We start from the raw sequence: 18,128 nt of genomic DNA, 5'->3' as shown, positions 1-18,128 counted from the left end.
ATGCTAAAAACTCTCTCGTAATTAAAATAATCGCTTCCATTTTTTATAGGAGATTGTAAAGCTATGTGTTTCCCATCCATACTGCCACAACAGTGTGGAAAATTCCACTTTTCATAAAAATTTCTTGCATGTTGTAGCCACTGTTCTTCATTACTAGGTACCTAAAAAGAATGCAGTCATTTCACTATTATAGGCTAATTTAAAAACACATTAATAATCTTGATTTTTTTCTTAGATTTACCAAAGAACACACAATAATAAAAAACAAAATTTGGCTACTGTAAGTAGCCATAAAAGGAGAAAGAGAAAATAAGATAAAAACGATGAAATGGCCGAAGAAGCGTATAAAATTATGACACAATTGTCATCAAAAATTAAACAGAAAGCTGAATTTGACATATTTTATCGTATTAAACCAAGCAGAGTTGGACGATCATGTTCAACCCCCGGATCATCGCAATATAATATGAATGAATTCAATACAAATTATACTATATTATAAGTTTAAGTTATAACATTTTTCTATGTAAATATATTTTTATATTTTTCCTTAAACAGATTTCTTACTTACCTTTATCAAATTTTTTAAACAATGAATTAAGGCTTCACACACTTCGGGCACAATATTTGAAATGCTCTGCTTGGAAATCTTAAATAAATAATAGAAGCTTTGATACGAATCTCCACTTCCTAAAACCCTCAGTGTAACTGTCAATCTTTCCTTTACTGGTATAGCATCTCGGAATGAGATATCTTTTTTACTTCATGACCGATGCTGTTTATTAGATATTCAAAGTCGGAACTTTTCATTGTTGCGAAATTTTTAGAACTTCCATCGCACCGATATTCTCTCGTTAATGGATCTCTGACGTCTCTTTCAAGATCCGCTAAAAAATCACTACCACTACAGGGTGTAACAAACATGTTCTAATTCCTTGAAAGGGCTGATTCAGGGAGTGATTTGAAACAACTTTTTTCTTATCGAATATGTTAGATGAGGCTTCGTTAACGAGTTATTAACGAAAAACACCAGCCAATCAAAACGCGAGTTTGCCGCCCCAGCGACCGCGGTAGTGTTGGGTAGGCGTTAGGCGCTACGATTGTACTTCGAACAAGAAAGTCGGCATGCATTGAAAAGAAATAGCATTAGTATGAAAACTGACAGCGACATAACAAATAATGCCGAATCCTTTCTTTCGTTTATCACTTGAAATGAATAATTAATTAAAATCGAGGAAAACTACATGCAACGTAAAAACACGAATACAGTTTTTTCTTATTACGGAGAATCAACAATAATAATTACTTGATGCGAGAGGAGAAGGAATACGTAAATTTCCTGTTCACATAAAGTATAAACGAAAAAACAATGCAACAAAAAGATGAACGGAGAATTGGAGAATTAACGTTGAAGATAAAAACGTTGGAAGTAGTCTGCGTTAGATTTAGAAAATAATAATCATGAATGAATTAAATACAATTCACCTGTAGTTTGTAAATCTGTGACACTGGGTAACTGTACCGATCCTGGTCATCGACCGTCGAAATGGTTTATGCTAGGGTAGAATTTTTCCAGAGAAACTCCTGCTACCCCCATGCAGTTTCCCATAGTTCTCTATTATGAGTTAACTTTCACTACGACCACAAGATTGAGAGAGAAAAAAATCAGTATCTGTCAAGAAAACATGTGCTTTGCAGAACTGCACAACGAGCATCAACAAAGAAGGTCTGAAGTGTTTAAACTACGTGGGGGTACAAGAAGCTTCTTTGGAAAAATTCTACCCTACCATACACCATTTCGACGGTCGATGACCAAGATCGGTACAATGACCCAGTGACACAGATTTAGAAACTACAGATGAATTGCATTTAATTCATTAATGATTATTATTTTTTAAATCTAACGCAGACTACTTTCAACGTTTCTATCTTCAACGTTAATTCTCCAATTCTCCGTTCATTTCTTTTGTTGCATTGCTTTTTCGTTTATAGGTTATGCAAATATTTTCATACTAATGCTATTTCCTTCGACGCATGCCGACTTTCTTGTTCGGAGTACAACCGTAGCGCTCAGCGCGTAGCCAACGCTACCGCGGTCGCTCGGGCGGCAAACTCGTGCTCTCATTAGCCGGAGTTATTCGTTAATAACTCGTCAACGAAGCCTCATCTTACATTTTCGCTAGGGAAAAAGTTGTTTCAAATCACCCCCTGATTCACCCCTTTCAATGAACTGCAACATTTTTGTTACACCCTGTATAGAAAAATTAATTTTGTTTTAACAATACGTTTATCCCACCCATTATTAATGAAGAGATGTGCTAACTAATAAAAAATATGAATTTCGTTAAAATTATGTTTAATATTTTATAGTTCATAAATCTTATATATTTATCCATGAATCGATAAATAAAGAGAAGAAAGGAACATAAAAATAAGCTTGAAAAAGAAATAAAAAATTGCTTTATGCGCAAATTACAACTGATGATCTTCAGATTATGAAACTAACACCTTACACTCCAAGCTACACCGCTTCGTGTTTGGCTTCTCGTTCCCTTGATACTTCAACCAATAAGTAAATGTTTAAAGCCATTTTTTATAAAAACGGCTGGCGAGAAACACCTAGTATTTTGGCGAAAGCCCAGTTCATAATTTTCCTTTGTGAGATACTAGAAGAAAAGTATTTATCAATTGAAAAATATTAATTAAAGAACATACCTACCTACTATGAATTTTCTCACAGGTACATTCTAAAAATAAAATTTTCGTTATAAACAAGGAGAAGAAATTTTAAGATGAAAATTATTTCGCTTCAGACAATTTAAAAAATGTACATGTAAAAAAATATACAAAAATATATATTAAGAATTAATATAATTACTTAATATAGTAATTAATATTAATGATACAATCAATAATTTATATAATGAATTTCATTACTCTTACCTTGCAATTCTCTTTGCATACCATGATTTCTATTTTGATGGTATTCATGTATATCTACACATTTATATGCTTCCTCCATCTTCATTTGATACATTTAACCTTCCAATTGAGAATGTATTTATTCGTTCATTCTTTTTCGTTCATTCTCGTTTTCTTTATATCGTTTTCTTTATTTATAATCGTTTTACATGAAGTCTTTTCACTCATAGGTTCATGATTCGTGTGGTACCTTACTTTTATTCCCATACCATTATATCCTACTTTATATCCTACTGTAACGCACTCGCTTATTCACTATGCACTAATAACAGAATACACATCGCACCCTGCGGCCACTATTTCAGGACTGACCTAACCCGCCAATTCGTTTAGAGATTAGACCTTCAATTTTGTCATTCTATCCCTCCTCCCTCCCGCACCATTAATCGGTTAAATATTAATCGGTTAAATAAATAAGTAAGTAAATATGTAAGTGAACGAGCAGAGAATAGCTATATAGAGACAAGTAGATAAATAAATAAATAAATAAGTAAATGAATGAATAAATATATAAATAAACAGTAGTAAAGCATATAAAGAACATGGTAGCGTCTCCTGATGACAACTTCGTGGCTGATGCCACCTAGCGGCAAGAAGAGAAAATCCAGAAAAGTGCTCGGTCAGCCGTATTTTTATATACAACATTTTTATTTTAATAGCAATATAAGTGTTTTTGTAAATATTATCGTAATTGTATTTTGGTATATCAACTGATAATCCAATTCCACGCTTACATTTACTTCGAATATCTTTTTTTTCTCCCTCGCGATACTTTTGTCGTCATCTGTTACTACTTTTCATTTTTATGGGAATTTTGTATGACAGATATAATAAGTTTTCGATAAATCTTAATTTGGTGTGGAAAATGAATAAGGCGAAATTAATGGCATCGGGGTTAACTTCATTCTGTTTCGATAAATTATTAAACTTTTTTAAAATAGCCCGGCAGATATAACATTTCATGGTCGACTATGTATTAGTGATAGGATTTTTAATACTATTGTATCTTTTGTGGAGATCGAATTTCCAGTCATTGAAAAGAAAGAAGTTAAACTTTATTAGCAATTTCTCAACACTTTAAAATTATTGTAATTGTTCCTTTGTTATTTTCAATTCTAGTGTGTAATGAGTTGTCGATTTATACGTTCGTCAATCAGGAGACGCGTAGTGTCACGCGCCACGTAATTGACTAGCGTGCGATGCTGACGCGTATACGGAGTGTTCGGATACAACTAGGAGAAATTTTAAGATACGATTCTAGAAGTTAAAATAAGCTGAAAATTCGTTACAGATACTCAATTATCAGCAGAAATAACTGATATGGATGTAATAATAGCGTATTCATTCAAAATAATCAGTCTGTGGATCTAGGAAAATAATCGGGTTTTTGCAAATGACATTTACATAATAATATTTCACTCCAAACGAAATTGTGTATTAATATTTTTCTAAACAATTTGTTTCTGTATCATAAAATGTTTAAAGTTATATTAGAAGCGATATCAAGCTGTCACAAAATTGACACTAAAAAACTTGGAACATATGTCATGGACACAACTAAATTGAATTTTGAATTATATTCATGGAATCCGATTAGACCAATTCCAATGGTCCATAAGATACCAACATATGATCAATTAATAATTGAAAATACGATTGTACCAATCGGACAATTAAGTGAAAAGGCCTCAGGAGCTCAAAATAAAATGATACAAAAATTTCGTCCCAATTATCTGAGAAAATTCACAAGGGAGACATGTAATCTGGATATTCTGAACAGATTCAATAATATACTAATACTCCAACTTATTCCAGTATTGTAATTAATTAAAATAATTGAATATTTACATTATTTAATTACACACAGACTTCTACTATGTTCTAATCCTTCAACCTTAAATACGAGAAAAATGGTTAGTAAAAGATTGCAATCTTTTTCATAAGAGATAGGACAATTATTTCTCCCAGAAGAACTTTCAGAAGATCAAAATAAAAATGAAAATGGAAATGAAAATAATTACATTAACAGTTTATAACAATGAGACGAAGAGTGGGTAGGGAAACTGTAGGAAGTTGAAAGAAAGTATAGCGAATAGAGAACATAGTTGCGAGTGTAAAACCATCTGAGTGAAGTTGCAAATAAATAATCTTGGTAACAAAACAACGCATAGATGGTTGTCATCAGTCGTTATCTGGCCGCCGTGACGGCGCCATGGTGAAAAGGTTGACTGTAATTAGGTGCTAATCGAATATTAATAATATCATTACAATATCGTTTAATTACTTCGTATGATGTATTTCCGTTTTATAAATGAAACTAATTAATAACTTTTTTATATTTTCTGTAAATAAATTTTTAAAAAATCGCAATTTGTTGCGTGCCAAATGGTTGACACATGGCTCAGACTCGATGCTAAATACGTATTTCAAGCAACACATAAACAACCGGATCTGTCTTTCTATGCTTAGGAGCAAGTGCATCTTTCTCACTGACTCAATAAAACAGATTTCTTCATCTAGAAGACACCCCATGCTAAATTGATTACTTTTTTCCTATTTCTTTATCAATCTAAGGAATTCTAATAATGATTTAATATTATATACGTCTGCACGAAATTGTGAGGTAGTTTACGATACTGTTTAAGGGGGCAGACTCCTTGTGTTTTGAGCTGTGTGCGTGCGCTCACACAAGCAAAGAAAGTCATACACGTATACGCGATGAGCGAGAGAGACAAACGGTTTCGCAAATTACGCTTTACGTCTCGATACTTGCATAAATGAATTTTTCGCGTGTACAGAACCCACGAGTAGACTTCACTACAGGGTGCTCTGGTCCGTTTAAAGTCCAATAAACACTATACGTTGAGAAAACTGTAAAATTACAAACTGTAAGCATGAAACAGACGCTGTTGTAAACTAGCAAGATGGCTGCCGAAGTGACATTTTCGCAAATATCTCACGATTTAATGGTTTTTTCACTCATAGCACACCAGAGCACCCTTCCTTGAATTAGCACAATATCGTGGAAATGCGATTTTCCTCAATTTAACACTTCTTGAAGGCGTAAAGCGTAATTTTCGTTGTGCACCCGTTTTGACACAAAAATAGTTCAACGATTTGCCGTTAGAAGCGTTAATGGTATATCTCAATCAATTGGGTCATATTACCATCAGCATCGATAAAAATACAGATCAGTCGGTAAATGTAATCTAGAATTTGACAGCTGAATGGCGTGTTCATCAAATACACGAATACAGACGCAAGAAAGGCTTAGTTGCCAAAACGTATTGAAAGTTTCGTCACGCTGTTGCCACATATATGTATGTACATATTACAATTCTGCCCATCAGGAAAACTTGAACGAATCCAACTCCAGCCGACATTTTGATTCTTACTAATAAGGGAACATCGCGAGGTGAAAGTCTCCGATTTTGATGAAACTTTGTAGGATTGTAGAATAGCAGAAAATATTCGACACGTATTTTTTTTTATTGCTTCTAATTCATCTAAAGGGTGTTAAAACCACCCCCAAAGTTGGGGGTGGAAAACATATTTCGTTTAATATCTCCAAAACTAGTGCGTATATCATTATATAAATGGGGCGATTGTGTATTTTTGAACGACGAATCCATTTATTTAAAAAATATATTAAAAAATAGTATATTGTCGTTGTTTTCACTGACAACATGCTGATCGAACGTTTTGCAAATTTATATGCAAATACTATGAACCAAAACACAAAATACGGCTAAAATAGAATTTTGAATTTTTACGTTATAAACAAAATAATAACATTCCTAGTTAAACTGCATTTTGTGCGAAATTGGGCCCTGAAACGAGTGGTTTTACGAAAAATATATACCCCTATAATGTTATTGTCATTATATTATGATACATGTTGTTTATTGTTCACTAAATATATAAATTATAACATTGCTAATGAATACTCGCAACGTCTTGCACTCGTTGGAAACAGTACGAGAGGTTCAGTGTGAGTGACTCTTGATCGATGAAAATGTAGCAAGTACAGGTGATTTACAAATCATTATTCTTCAATAATTATTATTTACTATAAACAAACAATTGGAATTGTTCCAGAAGGTATAGTTTAATCCACTAATTTTACAAGAAAGTACCGTAGTTGAGTGTGAATTAGGCATTCCCTCATAATCTGTAGGTGCCTGGTTCGAATCTCGTAGTAGCTTTTAATTTTTTTAGTTTTCAATTTTTATTTTAAATAATTCTAATTTTTGTATACCTTTTCACAGATTACAATTATACCACTCATAACATTTTTATTTTTAAATAAAAAAAATTAAAATAATTTCGTTTGTTTATTTCTTAAAAAGTATGAATGAATGATTGAATGAATAGCATGAATTTAATGAATTATTTATTCTATATATATAAGTTTTAGGATTTCACATATTAGTATATATATATGCCCATAATTATGAAAGTGGTCTAAATTGTATATTTCTTATTTTGGGATATTGAAAGGATTACATTTAAATAAATTAGAAAATATTTTTATATTACGTAACATTATAATTAGTCTTGATTAATGAACATTTATTATAAATGTGAAATTTTGTGTGAATCTCATACGAAAATGTTGTTTCTTAGACCACTTTCATAATTTTAGGCACATATGTATTGTTGCATTCGTGATACTCTTTCTTCCTCGCTCGCACCGTCCTTTTCTATATTCCGTATGAAGCAAAATATCGGCTCAAGGCGTATTCAGTAGAGATTTACTGATGCATAAAATTGTAATTGATGTGGCAACAGTGTGACAGAACTTTCCTACGATGCGATTTGGCAATTATATCTTCGCACTTCTCATTTGTAATTCAACAGGATAACGCTAGATGCCACATTATCAAATGTCGCATGTATAAATTATATGTTTTCACTAATGCCCGTTTTTTCGCAACAGCGCTTCGATCGATTCGGAGTAGGCCCCGAAGGAGTCTGCCCCCTTAACTATTTTTTCTGTTTGAAACGAGCCCTCCTAATTTGCCAATAGTACTCGATACTTTGTCAACCGCCACTGAAATAGCACTAGGTGGCTCTGCTGGAAAGGAAGGACGACAGACGCCAGCCAAAGCCAAGGCATGAGCAAGGACCTGTGTGGACCATTGAGCTATATACTTTATACCTTTTAGTTAGGTATATAGTTCAATGGTGTGGACCCACGACTAAGTATTCGTAGATAATTTGTTAAGATCCATTAAGTAGAACGTGCGTTGTGTGAAAAAAGTATCATTCACGAGCTAGAGAAGCGATAATATCGCAAGGTCTCGGTCACTATGGCTCAACTTTAGAAAATCGCACTATAATTACATACAATGAAAAAGTAAAAGATACATACAGGGTGACCCGTTTGAAGTTTCACGCGTAATTATCTCATACATTATAACGTGTTTCAAAAAAATGTTTTAAATAAAGCTTAACCTATTTCGGGGGAGATATCTTGATAGTCATAAATTTTCTTTAGTTAGACGTCCTGTTTAAAACATTTTTTGAAACGAGCTATAATTTAGCAGATATTTATGTGTGAAACTTCAAATGGGTCATCATCCTGTGTATGATTTTACATGTTAAATGTTTTTTTCCACTTTTTTGGTCCAAATCCGTGTCGTAGGCCGAATCAAAGTTGCCCCAAAATTATCGATCGGGATTTATAAGTCACCGTTAGAGATTGACCGTGGAATAGCATGAACGCGTGCGTATCAATCGGGGAGATTGTACAGATTTCCAGGTGATAATATTGAGATAAGCACTGCATTTCGGCTTCACCGACGAAACCGACTTCGGTTAACATTTCATGGATACATCCATCCGCTAACAGATCCTGCTGGTCGCTTAAAGCTAATGCACGGAAAGTTATTCTGTTTTCACGAAACAGAGATTTTTTTAGGGCAGCAGTCTACGACGAAAATTAAGAGCTTTGCGGCCACGCTGATAACTTGGAAGAGCTTACCCCTTACGGGTTCTCGTAGTTAACTAAGTGCCTTGATATTCATTCATCAATCAAACTGAATGAAACCGAGAAATCGGCCGCGAGTAACGGACTGGGACTACATCGCAAATTAAAGATCGCAGAAAAACCACATGAAACATCATCATCTTACTGTCGTAAACGTTACTCGCAATTACATTTTATCTTATACTAGACGAAACCGTGTGTTGGCTGACATTTACGTCGTAAAGAACATAAATCAGCAAGCTGGTATTTCGATATCTAGCGCCTCAAATAAATCAAAGGCCTGAGGAGCGTATGAGGCTAATTTGTAAGGCCGTTCGTGGTCGCCTATGGCTCGACTTGAACAATTATCTCGTACGCTGTAGCTTGTCATCAACTACAGTCAGTCCCAAAAGTATTCATACCGTCATTGCTCATGAGAGAAATTTGTTGAAATCAAGCGATGTATGTAAGATTTTGCCATAGACTGTTTATTATAAATGAACACATACATAAAGTTTAATCCAAATTATAACAAAATTGATTAACTAATAACAAAAGTATATTGATTTTACCCTACACCGTATGTAATTACTGTCCACGAAAGTACTCGTATCATTTTTGGCAGAGTCGATTTTGTTTTGTTTATACAGTCATTTCACATCGAAAATGATTCCTACGGTTCACAGTCGGTTGAATGAGTGTAAACACGCTAATCTAGTTCGAAACTTTGTCGAAATAATATTAATAATCAGAAATGAGTTGAAAGAAGTCCGAGACTACTCTAGAAGAACGTAAAATACTTTTTAAATTACACCAAGAGAGAAAAAGTTATATTGAGATTGTAAAATTAATTGCTAGAAGTAAATCGACTATCCAATTCATCATTATACGGATAAAAGCAAGTGATTGTTAAATAACGAACGTGCTGGAAGACCAAAGATTTTAACCGTTCGAGAAAGAAAGACTACAATACGTGTAGTGCAAAAAAATCCTCAAATTGGTGCACCTAAGTTAGCCACAATGTGTAACGACATGTTCAATAAGAAGGTTTCTGCTGAAACTTGTCGAAGAATATTGAAAAGTGAAAATTTTCATGATCAATTACCGAGAAAGAAGCCCTTCATTAATAAAATTGACAGAATAAAGAGATTAGCATTTGCGAAGGAGTATAGAAATCAAAGTAATACCTTCTGGAAAAAAGTTATTTTCTCAGACGAGTCGAAATTTAATATTTTTAGATGTGACGGAAGAGGAAAAGTTTAGAGAAAGCCTAATAGAGAACTAGAATTAAAAAATCTACAACCGAGTGTAAAGTACAGCGGAGGCTCCGTGATGGTTTGGGACTGCATGGCAGCATCCGGAGTGGGCAATCTTGTCTTTATCGGCGGAATTATGGATAAGATAAAGTATAAAAATATTCTGGAAGAAAATCTGCAATCAAGTACGATTAAGCTGGGTCTACAAGATGACTACTATTTCCAACACGACTGCTCAGATTGTTCGTGAGTGGATACTTTACCACATTCCCCATTTTTTACGCACACCTCCTCAGAGTCCGAATACAAATCCTATAGTAAATTTATGGACGGAAATAGATAAAAAACTACGCGAACATGAAATTTCCAATAAACAAATGCCAAAAGAAAAAATGTTGAAAGTTTGAAATTGTTAAGTTTATATAAGAAAGGTTAGAGCCATTTGCGTCTATCGAGCCAGAAACCGACGTTACGCAGTTTTTGATCTCTTACATTATAAAGAGATATAAGCAACTCAAGACAAATTGTATTAATCGCTGTATTGTGAAAATAAGAATATAACACTGTCATTTGTTGTCTAAGCAAGTGTTTTTTTTTTAAATAAAACCTTTAAAACCTTTAGAGGTTATGGGCCCAGAACACGTGTGAACAAAAGGGAAAATCATGGCCTTCATAGAATATCCGACACTCGAAGCCAAAAATTTTGGAAATTGGCTATTCAGAGTTGAATGCTTACTGGACGAAAAGCAAATAAAGGATATGATCGAAAAATCGAGAGACGAGTTCAGCGCAGAAGAAGCACCGAACTTCTTGAAGAACGGCGCAAAGGCAATAGCATTGATTGTACAATGTGTTAAAGACAAACATCTAAACTTAATTAAAGATGCGGCCACAGCCAAAGAAATGATCGAAACATTAAGAGAGCTGTTTCAAAGGAAAAGCATATTATCTAAGTTACATTTAAGACGAAAATTGTTGACATTAAAATGCAAAGGAAATGAAAAACTGGAAGAATACTTCATAAAATTCGACAATTTGGTACGAGAGCTTGAGTGTACGGGAGTTAAAATAGAACAAATGGATAAGATTTGTTATTTGCTGGTTGGATTGAGTGACAAATATGATACTGTGATAACAGCAATAGAAACAATGCAAACAGACTGCACTTTCGAGTTTATCAAATCGCGTCTGCTTGACGAAGAGTTAAAAAGTAGTAACAGAAATAACGAGTCTTCATCACACTCGAATGAAGTAGCTTTTAAGACTATTACCTGTTACAGGTGCCACAAACCGGGGCATGCTGCCTATGATTGTACACAAGGAGCTCAGTATGGACAAGAACAGAAACAATTCCGTGGTCGCTCTAGAACTTGAGGAAGAATAAGAGGACGCAGCAGAGGAATAAGTCGAGGAAACTGTTCTCCAAACCAAGTCACACAAGGAGAATCCTTTTCATCTGTGGCGTTGAATGTAGACATTAAAATGGCTATGGAAATTTTCATACTGGATACTGGGGCATCAGAACATTTGGTAAGACAAGACTTGATCCAATACATGAACATAGAAAAATTATCTAAGCCATTAACAATAATGGTAGCTAATAACAAAATAATGACACCGAACGAAAAGGGAAAGTTCGCTTAGTATCACTAAAGTCAAAGATAGAAAAATAACTATCGAAGCACTGATAGTTAAAGATTTAAAATTCAATCTGCTATCAGTATCTAAAATAACAGACAAAGGATTTAAAATCCAAATAGACAGAAATGGAATGGAACTGTGTAACAGTGGTTTTGTTCTAGAGGCACAACAGAGAAATAGTCTGTATGTTTTGAAAATGGAGATTGCAATAGGAAGCAAGCATCAAGCTCTAAATGCAGAAATTTGGCACCAACGACTGGGACACTTAAATAGGTGGAGAAGGAAACAGCTAGGATTACCACACAGTAGACAAAAATGCAAGGTATGTATGGAAGGTAAGGCCTGTAGACTGTCATTCCTCAAGAATTTGAAGAGGACACAGAGAATCGGAGAGGTGATACACACGGATGTGTGTGGATCGATAAACCCTGAAACATCTGAAGGTTTTAGGTATTTCCAAGTGACTCTTCATGATCACTCACACTTTACAATAGTGTATCTGTTGAAAAAGAAAAATGGAGCAGAACAAAATTTGATTTCATATATCAAAGAAGTCAAAACGTTATTTAACCTACGAACTGTAAGGATAAGAATGGACAATGGAGGAGAGTTCACCACAAACACGTTCAAGAACTTTTGTGCGAATAAAGGTATTCAAACGGAATACACGTCACCGTACAGCTTACAACAAAACGGTAAATCTAAACGTATGAGGACAAAATTTGTTGATTCCGGCTTGCCGAAACATTTGTGGGGTGAAACATTAAGAACATCAGCGTATGAACTAAATCCATCATCTACAAACTGTCTGGTTTGAAAAACGCCAGCAGATGTATAGCATGGCCAAAATAACCTGTTAAAGTTAAGAGTATTCGGCAGTAAAGCATGAGTAGTGGACCTGAGAAGAACAAATAAACTGCAGCCCAAAGCTAAACAAATGACATTTGTGGGATACAGCGGGACGAAAAGGAAGACAGGGTGATAGAATCAAGAGACGTCATATTCGACGAAAGAAGCTACAGACACGAACAAGAACAAACACAGAGTGACACCATACAAAGCAAACAGTTTGTCAGTAAAGGAAGAGTAGAAGAAAACAATGAGAATGAAGGAAGAATGGAAGACAACAATGAAGATGAAAGAAGAACGGAAGACAACTATGAAGATGAAAGAAGAACGGAAGACAACAATGAAGATGAAAGCAGTTTGCGAATAGAAGAAAGAGAAGATAATAACCAGTAGGAGACCTCAAGATCTGGAAGACCAGTTAAAAAACCAAAGTACTTGAAAGATTACGAAACATATATAGCATATTGCATGATAATACAAGCTGAAGAACCAATCAATTATGAAGAGGCTGTAAAGCAACAAGATTGGAAAGAAGCAATAGACAAAGAAATAACGGCACTAGAAAAATTGAAAGCGTGGGAAGAAGTTGAGTTGCCTAAAAACAAACGAGCAATAGAAACAAGATGGATCTTCAAGCAAAAAGAAAATGGTACAAAAAAGGCACGTCTAGTAGCCAAAGGATTCCAGGTTCCAAGGGACAATCGATATGATATAATGTATGCACCAGTTGCTCGAATGTCAACAGTAAGGTATGTTGATAGCCAAAGCAGTAAATGAAGACTTGCCGATTAAACAGCTGGACATCCTCACCGGCTTTTTAAATGGAAAAATCAAGTCGAAAATATATATAAAAATACCAGAAGGAATAAACAGAAAATCTACTAATAAGAATGTGAATAAAGTATTAAAACTTACCAGAGTACTATATGGTCTGGAAGAATCACCAAAATGTTAGAATGAAATAATAGATCAATTCGTGAAAAGTTAAGGTTTCAAACGTTTGGATTACGATTACTGCCTGTATTACAAGAAAAACTGTTGGATGGTAATCTTTGTAGATGACATAATTGTCATTGGAAATGTGCAGAGTACTATTAATGGTTTGAAAAGGGAGTTCAACGCCAGAGACTTGGGAATAATGAAAGTGTTCCTGGGTATGGAGATTCAAAGGGATAAAGAAAAGCTGATAGTGAAACAGACGAAGCTGATTGAAAAAGTTTTAGATAGGTTCAATATGAAAGATTGGAAAGGAGTTCAAACACCGATGGAAATAAACCCGCAATTGCACGAAGACGAAGTAATAATAAACATACCATTTCGAGAACTAATTGGTAGTCTGATGTATTTAACAGTAACATCAAGACCCGATCTTGCGTTTTCGGTATCATATCTGAGTAGATACCTAGATAAGCCAACGCAAAAGACATGGACAGCTGGGAAGAGAGTCATGAGATATTTAAAACAAACCACGTACAAAGGACTATGGTAGAATTAATTTCAACAGGCGGCTCAGGGTCACTCAGTCCCTCACGCGCCTTTCTGGTGGGTTCCCCCACCGCGACAGTTCCCCGTGAGCGCGGACATACTTGCCGCGCGTGCGGAATATCCGTGAGCTCAGTCTTCTGTCCCACCAGAAAGGCGCGTGAGGGGCTGAGTGACCCTGAGCCGCCTGTTGAAATTAATTCTACCATAGTATTCAGAAAATCGGAAACCACAAACTTGTATGCATACTCCGACGCTGATTGGGGAGGAGAAAAAGCAGAGAGGAGAAGCATAAGCGGATCTCTGATTTACTATGGCAAAAACCCAGTGGCGTGGTTCTCCAAAAAGCAAAACTGCGTTTCATTATCAACGGCGGAGTCAGAATACGCTGCAGCAGCCTTGACCGCACAAGAGTTGACAAATCTGAAAGGGATAAGTAAACAACTGGGAAGTGACGAGAGAGCAGTAATCCTAGTGGATAATCAAGGAGCGATATCGATGGCCAAGGAGCTACGAAAATTCGAAAAGAACCAAACACATATGTAGATATCGTTGAAATAGAATATATAAGCTCAAAAGAGAATCATTCTGATTTAATGACAAAGAGTTTAAGCAAAGAAAAATTCTATAGTTTTGTTGATCGTATATTGTATTGAGTTTATAATTCAAGTTAAAAAAAAAAAAAAAAAGAAACAAATTATTATCGTTTTCTAAAATATATAGATGAATAGCGATTCTAAATTTTTGTTTAAAAACAGCAAATTTATAATCGAGGAAGAGTGTTAAGTTTATATAAGAAAACGTTGGAGTCACTTGCGTCTATTGAGCAAGAAGTAGAAGCTAGCAAGAAGTCGACGCTATGCAGATAAGTTGTATTAATAGCTGTACTGTGAAAATAAGAATATAACACTGTTATTTATTGTTTAAGCAAGTGTTTTTTTTTATCAGCTTAATAATATAGTAATAATATCCCTAATCGTGTGTGTATGTATGTGTGTGCAGTTTTCCAGGTATACTACAGTTGTCTATAGTACTCCAGGTTTTTGGAAATCGGATAAAGACCAAGTAATTCAAAAAAAACATAAAATTTCTATAAAGAAGTAACCAGTAGATTGATGAGTCTCTCACTGTACGATTTTTTCATTTCTCTTATGATTGTAATTCTTTTTCTTGTTTTGTAACAGGAAAAGGGAGTCGATCAGAGAGTTGTCTCTGATCCCGGAGTATACTTGACTGTCCTGTTTAATGTTCTTTTAAAATGTGTTTATCATCAGAATATATTCACCTGTCTTAATATTGCAAACGCAATACGGTCTATTTAATAATCAGACCTTCAAACAAGCCTCCACCCTCCCTCGAAGAAGCATCCACTACGGGGTCTGTATAGGACTAGACGAAAACGAATTCACAATAATTAATCTATCATCGAGGGTGAAATAACTGCTCTACTTCATTATTGTATGTACTGTTAACGCGCGTAGCGTTTGAGCAGAAAACATTTCGCCGACCAACGCGACGGCGCTACACACGTTACAACAGATGCAACGGCAACTGGTGCAGTAAGGATTGAGATCTCACACAATACAAGCAATGAACCAATTGATCTTAAGAAGGTGCTACATGTTCCTACCTTGTGCACCAATTTAATGTCAGTCGCAAAAATCACTAACAAGGATAACAAGGTGACATTTTACAAGGATAAGGCTGTAGTTTTTGGTAGCAATGGTCAAGTAAGACTGATTGCAGATCGCAGAGGAGATTTATATTTTGTTAGAAAAACGGAAGAACATGTAAATAATGCATTAATAGTAAATAAGTCCTCTAACTTAAAGTTATGGCACAATAGATTGTGCCATAGATTTAAATATCAAGGATGTCACTAACATGAGTCGACGAAATGTAATTCCTAAAGTTGAGTCAATGCCGTTAAATTGCAGTATCGTTTACGAGGGAAGTTGACAGCGCTATCATTCCCGCAAAGGCTCAATAGATTAATGCATAATTTAGAAATAGTTCATAGTAACATTTGTAGGCCTATGACGACTGAGTCACAAGGGAAGTCCAAATATTTCGTCACGTTCATTGACGATTATTCGCGATGGCGCGAAGTAAGATTTTTGTCCAAGAAAAGTGACCTGTTGAATGCTTTTAAAGAATTTAAGGCTATGATGGAAAAGTAAACTGAAGCCAAAATTAAATCCTTACAATCAAATAATGGTAAGGAATATTGTAATAAAAAGTTCGGTGCCTACCTAAAGGAACATGGAATCAAAAGGCGCTTGACAGTTCCCCACACTCCTCAACAAAATGGTGTCGCGGAACGCAAGAATCGGACATTGCGAATTTCATACGCAACAAGTGCACCACAAAAGCGTTAAATGGTAGTATACCTTACGAAGTTTGGGCAAATTCAAAAGTGCGTTTAAATTTCTTCAAAACTTTTGGATGTAAGGTATATGTTTTGGATAAGTCTCCTGCAAAAGACAAGTTTGCTCAAAGGGGGCAGGAAAGAATGTTTGTGGGATATGCAGATGAAGCAAAAGCAAACATTAGAATGTGGTTGACACATGAAAAACGAGTCATTGTTGCCAGAGATGTCAGATTTCTAAATGAGTTCACTAAAGATATAGAATATAAAGCATGGATCGATATCAATCCAATTCCTCAGTTAGTCGATGGAGAAGAACTACAACAGAATAAAGAAGAGTTGCACTCACAAATTAGAGCAGAATTGGAACCACAAATTGAAGCAGAGCCGCACAGGCATAAAAAATTAGTAAATGGAGACATTGCACAAGCTAGAACAGAGCTGAAAGACCTGAAGGGTGCATTAAGAAGGGGCCCTGGCAGACCAAGAAAGATCCTTACGGGACAGAGGGGACGACCTAAGTTAGCGTATAACTACGTCACAAATTCTGTCCAGTCTAATTTCAAAAGAACTGCAATTGACAACGTTAAAAGGGGCATGAATTCTTAAACAGATGATGAAACGTTCTATGAAACTAATTCTCAATTTGTGGAAGTGAATGCAAGTGAAGTCGATCTAAGGCATGCTTTACAAGGAAGTAATAGTAAGGAATGGCAAGAAGCAATATATGAAGAAATAAAAAGTTTAGTTAATAATGATACATGGGAAATTGTTGAAGGGTCAGTAAGTAGAAATATAGTTGGATGTCGAATAGTACTAACAAACAAATTCAGCTCTGATGGCACTTTAGCGGGAAGAAAGACGAGATTGGTTGCTCAAGGATATTTGCAGAAACCAGGAACTGATTTCAAGGAAACATTTGCTCCAGTGACAAGGCTCAGTTTTATGAGACTGCATTGTCTGCAAAGCACAACTTCAAGCTATATCAACTAGATATTGAAACTGCATTTTTAAATGGGGAAATTGAAGAAGAAATTCTTATGGATAAGCCTGATTTCCTACGTGAGATGTTTACGTTGATAATTAAAAGAGGAGACAGGGATGATCCCATTGTACAGAAAGGTAATGAAATGCTGAATAAATTAAGGAAGAATACTGTATGCCGCCTACAAAAAGCAATTTATAGTTTGCTTTAAGCAGGCTGACAGTGGCATTTTAAGTTAGACAACAAACTTGGAAAACTTGGATTAGTGCCGACCAGCTCGGATCCATGTGTATACATAGCAAGAAGAGGCCAATACGTAATAATCGTTCTAACCTACGTCGATGATGTCTTAATAGCGTCCAACAATCAAGATTGAACTGAGTACCTTAAGAAGAAGTTAATGAAAGACTTCAAAGTTCGTGACTTGGGCCTTGCCAGTTATTGTCTTGGCATACAAATAGAACAAAAGGAGAAAGGAGAAATTAAACTCTCTCAAGAAAATTACATTAAGGAAATTTTGAATATGTTTGGAATGAATGAAGCTAATCCGGTCTCTACCCCTATGGATGCTGGAACTCAACTACTAAAAGGGAA

General features: G+C 35.2%; 1 protein-coding gene across 2 annotated transcripts in view; it reads right to left on the bottom strand.

Annotated features, from left to right (window-relative positions):
- Nucleotides 1-18,128, bottom strand: part of Gyc88e (Guanylyl cyclase at 88E) — a 228,657-nt gene that overhangs the window by 154,474 nt on the left and 56,055 nt on the right. The window contains exon 1 of one of the 2 annotated variants that reach the window (XM_076382082.1): nt 2,944-3,329. The exons of the other annotated variant lie outside the window; for it this stretch is intronic. The gene's annotated coding sequence lies outside the window, so the exon portion shown is untranslated. Of the gene's footprint in view, nt 1-2,943; nt 3,330-18,128 lie in introns of those variants that run through there. 2 annotated transcript variants of the gene reach the window in all.

The sequence above is a fragment of the Calliopsis andreniformis genome, chromosome 1 (genome assembly GCF_051401765.1).
Source record: "Calliopsis andreniformis isolate RMS-2024a chromosome 1, iyCalAndr_principal, whole genome shotgun sequence".
NCBI classification, from domain to species: Eukaryota; Metazoa; Arthropoda; class Insecta; order Hymenoptera; family Andrenidae; genus Calliopsis; species Calliopsis andreniformis.
This window is presented reverse-complemented; position numbering and strand designations above follow the sequence as displayed.